We start from the raw sequence: 5,780 nt of genomic DNA, 5'->3' as shown, positions 1-5,780 counted from the left end.
CCCAATATGGGACCTCAAGTTAGCCAACCTGTCAAAAAAAATGGCTACGTTAGTGAAGTTTTGGGTGACGTCACAATCTTCCAACATTATTTGACCAACTTGTTGGAAGGTTAAATTGTTTGATTGACTTGCGATTGGGTTTCTGCCCGTTGGAAAGGAGGAGGCCCCCGGCCACCTAATCAAAACAATTTCTGAAGCCTCTCAAGTCCTTTCCTCTTTTCACATCCAGTATCTTTTCCTCAATCCTATTCCACTCCAGCCCTGACAACACCGGGAATAACAGGTAATACACACAGTAAATATTACACTTAATATTGACGCCGTCCCCACTACCTCCGATTATTTAGACGTGATTTGGTTAGGTTCGTGTTCTCAGGGAGGGTTCGGCCTTGTGGCTAGAGGTAGGGGTCAACGCAGTAGGGCCCCCCGAGCTGTTGAGGCCACTCGGGACGCCTGAATAATAACACAAAACTTCTTCAGATAGTTGGTGAATTTAATACAGCACAGCCCAATACATGGTGCTGCCCGTTCTGGCCGTAACTGTTTGCCCGACGCGACTAGTCACACGCGCAGCTCACTTCCTCAGTGGCGGCTCACGATTGTTATGCGCGTGAGGGGCGGACTTGTACACGTGATGCGATAGTTACAAAAAATACACTCTGATATGGCACATGATTTCTGACGCACAATACACTACACTATGACCTAACTCTAATTAAACTGGGCTAGCAACACGTAGGCCCGTGTCTCCGGCGACTCTATGGGGTGCCTAGGTGTGTCCCAGGGACTGACTCGTTATAAAGTTTGATGGCACGTGTCGCCTGCTGGCTGCTCCGTGCGGGCTAAAACTAGGTAGCCGGTAGGCTAGGTTGGGCGTGAAGCGCCGACGTAAATCCACATAATCTCCCCACAGTACTTACGTATGACGCAGAACACTCATCTCGGAGCACTGATGAATTAAGTTAAGTACCTCATGGTAAATGTAGGCCGACCGCGGAACTGTACGTAAAAGGTTTAAGAGAAACTACACTATTGAAAAACTACATGTCGGTGAATGCAAAGGTTGAAGGTTCCGCGTGCGCGCAGGCTGCCGGCCTCTCGAGCTCCCGGAAGGACACTCACTGTGTCGCCGCGCGCGACCCCCCTCCCCCGCCAGCCCTCCCGCGGAAACGTGTGAATTTCGCGGGAAACTGAACCGGCCAGGTTCGGGACAAATCGCACAGTGAAACATGATTTAGCAAAGACTTAATTATTAATTACTGAAAAATAATGTTTAATAAAACCCTGTGGAAAACATAATCAAAATAATTTGTTGTAGTGCGGCGGAAGGATATGCCACACCCGGCCGGATCCTTCCGCCGGCGCAGCACTCGTTGCACGGCGTTCGCCTCGTCGCACGCACTACACTTAGCTGCGCGCACGGGCGCGTTCGGTGCACACGCTTCTAGGAGACGTTGATGAGGCATAGCGGTCTATGCGACATAGAGGAGCATTGGCGGTCGGCGTCAAAATATTTCACAAAAAAGTTAATTCTCGTTCTAATATTTAAAAGAAATAACAATTTGAGAGTTCCATAAAATTGAAAATAAATAGAATAAAATATTTCATTTCAAAATATATCATAGAGCGGCATGTAAAGTTTTATTTATTTTTCAAAGGTTGGCTTTCCCTACTCCTCGTATTTCTGTGTTCTCTTAAAGGCACCCATTATTGTTCTGTTTTTTATCTAGGTGTATTTCTTTGGGAAACCCTTATGAAGATTGTCGATTGAATTAACAACATAAGGTTACATTTGATAAAAATGAATTACGAATACTACGACACACCAGAAGGTGAAGATTGTGATAAAAAGTTATTATATACTACTAAAGTAGCAGGAATCGCAGGCTTGGCTACATCCTTCTTAGATTGCATGCTAATCTCTCACCCAAAAGGTACTGTACAGATCTTGGGAAGAGTTGGACATTTTACCTTTCCATTTGTGGGGATGGCTGCTGCATTTACTGCAACCACCTGTCTGGCGACCAATTTCCGACACAAGGATGATAAGATTAACTATGTACTTGGAGCCGTTGCAGCTGGAAGTATTTTTGGTACATGGCGCAAGAGTATATTGGCCGGTTTTCTTGCATCAATTGCTTTCAGTGCAGTTGCAATAACAAAGAAAGCATCTATCGAAGACGGTTGGCAATTTTTCCCAGAAGTTCAGTACAGACAACGACTTCGGCTGGATTGGACCCTGAGGCAGCAGCGTCCTGGAAACTGGCGGGTTTCCGATGAAACAGAACCGTGAAGATGAATAGCTGCAATTGTTATAGTGTTTATGTAATGGCATGGAACATAATATAGCATGTATCATACATATTGATTTTGTAGCATTGTATTTTACTTGCAAACTTCAATAATCCAAAATAAAACTTTATACTAGTGAGTTTATTGAATGCATGCTTGAAACAAAGTTAAGGCAGAACTACCAATGGAACAAACATTTTAATTTAATACTATTAAATATATTGTTAAATAACATTAAAGGTCCAGCAACAATCAACATAAACTGTTCACAAAACACCACGTATTTCACTCTTAACTAGCTACATTGATAAGCTTGAAACAAGCTTCGTATTAATAATAATTAGAGTTTGCTTTGGTTTAACTATTGCTTAATACACTGTTATTTCTAAAACTGATTTTTTTGGCCAATCAGAAGCCCTGAATGCCCTATTATGTTGTAATTTGAGAACTTTACTAATAAATAAAATATGTCTACTAAATTGTGCCAAACATTTAATTTTGTTATGTTTGCAGGATGAAGTTAAGCTATAAAAATCATGGTCCAATTGGTCCAATTCCTGCAGAGAAAAAATTTATATCTGCACTTAATTTTGCAATTTCTGTGCTGCCTTGAATTCTGTTTTTAATACTTTTTTTTTAAAATATATAATTCACTACCAACTACAGGATCATTAATTTTTGGAGGCTTAAACAACCAAATAAACAAAAGACTGAGGTTAAGGTTATGTTGGTTGTAGCCAGGCTGCTGTACTAGTTTTTTTTTGTTAAGAAAGCGCTTATTGCTATAACTATTACTGTGTTAATACTATTTTGATTGTGGCAGGGCCTTAAGTTGTTACAATATACAATTGTATACATTAATGCATCTAGCACCTAGCAGCCTATTATTGAATATTTACATGAAACATTGCTCTACTTGTGAACTTTTTAGAAAATATTTTCATAAGTAGATAAAAAATATATTTATATAAGTTAAATCACACATTAATCTATCATAATTACCTGCAAGGGTACCATAGTTAACATTCTGGCTGTGCACCCATAAAAAGAAGTATAAAATGGATTGCAGAACTGAAACTTTCCAGGTCACAAGTCAGTGTTACTGGCTGATTAATGCCATTAGAGTTTCTCTAAAAGATTGTTATAACTTGAATTTATCTGAGATAGATATTATCACATATGTCATGAAATAATAGCCAGTAAAACTGACTTTTATAATGAAAAATTTCAGATGTTTTCCAATTTGTCACCCATAAGGCTGATGAAGTTTCCAGGGTTATGTTCCTTGAAAATTCTTGATATTCCAGCATGTGGTTTCAAGACTTGAAATGCCCTCATATGACTTTTGTTGTATCAAGAGAAATTATACATTAGCTACTGGAGTTCATAGCTTTCACAAACTTTCTCAGCAATGTCTAAAATAGAGCTTTTTTTTAAAAATATTTTTGAAACAATGTTGATTTAATGTTACCAATTTAAACTGAAATTTTGTGATGCAATCGTTAACTCACATCAATATAATCAGTTAGGTGCTTAAAATTATACTTTTTTCAATGTTAGAATAGACCTTGATATTACAAATAAATAACGCATTGATAGGTTCCAAGGACCACCTGCAATGATAAAAATGCTGTGAAAAAACTAAACAATTGTTTTTTCTTACTGTCTTGTAGACAATAGGTCATTAAGAGACTGTAACACATAATTATACAGACCCTGAATATTTGGAAGGAACCTTCCCATCAATTATCATGAAAAACCATTATCCCGGTAGCCAGGTGAGATTTAAAACCAGGTTCTCTGGAATGCAAATCATCAGTTATCACTGTGCCACCATGTTCAATGCTACATAGTTAATGCTGGTTGCATTTGATTAAGTAATTTTAGTGAAAGGTCTGTAATCCGGCATTCTGTGGTTCGGCACCAATTGAGCTGCCCGCGTTTAAATCTTTTCGGATGGATCACTGCGGTGCCGGTACTTTTAGTTCTCTCAGAGTTTATATTTATTTGTAGTTTTCATTTCAGTTTTTCCTGTTTTATAGTGTTGTTTTTTTTTTTTTTTTTTTTTTTTTTTTTTTTTTTTTTTTTACATTTTCACACTTGGTATTCATGTTGCAACTGTATTGGCATTCAATCATCTGGCAAGATCGCTACTCTGACACAGCCGTGGTCCCGAACGTGCCTGATGAAAGACCTTCCACTGTGTTAAGAGAACCAGTAGTTGAGTTACACAGGTTCACAATGCTCACGACCAGCTAAGTGAGGAACAGTGGGACCAGAGAGCGTCTAACAACACGTCTGCTCCCTCTGGCTGACAGAAGGCGAAAAGAGAAGGAGACAGTGTCAGTCAACCTGCAAGTTGTTCAAGTAGCCATTCACGCACGTGCACTCAAACTGGTTGACGCACCGGACAGGTGGCATGCCACATTGGGCTTAAGGAAAGAGTGCAGTTAAATCTTATCTTAATGGTTTTTTTTGATAAGACATCAAAATAAAAAAAAACTGTTTGTCCTCTAATATGATGTCTGAGCGAATTGATCCGAGATGAAGTTTAAGTAAAATTTTGTGCCGTTGCGGAGACAAAAGTGACTGGTCGGAAATAGATTACAAGTGTTCACATTTTCAGGATTGCACCAAACCTTTATGGGTAAATCATAGGGTTGGTAGTTGTGTTACATTTCCAAGGGCCATGATCAAGCACCAAAGTATGTCACTCAATGGTATATATAACACAGTATAAATTTTATTACAAATGCCTAATGGTTATAAATGTGACAGCTCTAAAATGCCATTACATGCAAAATATTAAATATTCAAGACCCGATATTCGCTTATGCCATGATGCAATAAATATTTACAATCAAACAAACACAAAGAAAGATATAAATGATGTAATATTAAACTTGATGTAAAATATCTGAACTTAACAATATCAATATTTGAAACAAACACACTACTAAAGGTGTGTTAAAAGCCACAAAAAAAAAAAAAAAAAAAAAAGATTAGGTACTTTGTTTCAATATCATGCCGGTACAGTTGAGCTGACAGGGCCTCCAGAATTACAGTGAACTAAAAACCAGTTGAATAGTAGATTCTGTGCTACTTATTGATATTTTAGCATTCATGGTATCTGTGAGCCCAACCCCTGTACCTGAATCACTACACCATACGCTCAATGTGATTGAAAAGAACTAGATGGTTCACTATGTGCAAAAATCAGAAGACTTATTTTATTGCAATTGCTGCTAATATTTGTCATGTAACTGGTGAAATCTGACTAGCATAACCATATGTTAAGCAAAGTATATACAGTATGTTAAATAAACATTCAAACAAGACAAATATCTAACTGCGTGCAAACCTAAATCTGTTTTTATATCAAATAATCAAGGATTGCTAATACTATAAGATGCTGCCCTAATCTCCAATCAGCCCAGCTTAAAAAGAAATTGGAAAACATGAGTAAACCTACATAAAGTAAAACTCTC

Source organism: Bacillus rossius, chromosome 6 (assembly GCF_032445375.1).
Source record: "Bacillus rossius redtenbacheri isolate Brsri chromosome 6, Brsri_v3, whole genome shotgun sequence".
In the NCBI taxonomy this organism is placed as follows: Eukaryota; Metazoa; Arthropoda; class Insecta; order Phasmatodea; family Bacillidae; genus Bacillus; species Bacillus rossius.
Note: the sequence above shows the minus strand (reverse complement) of the source record.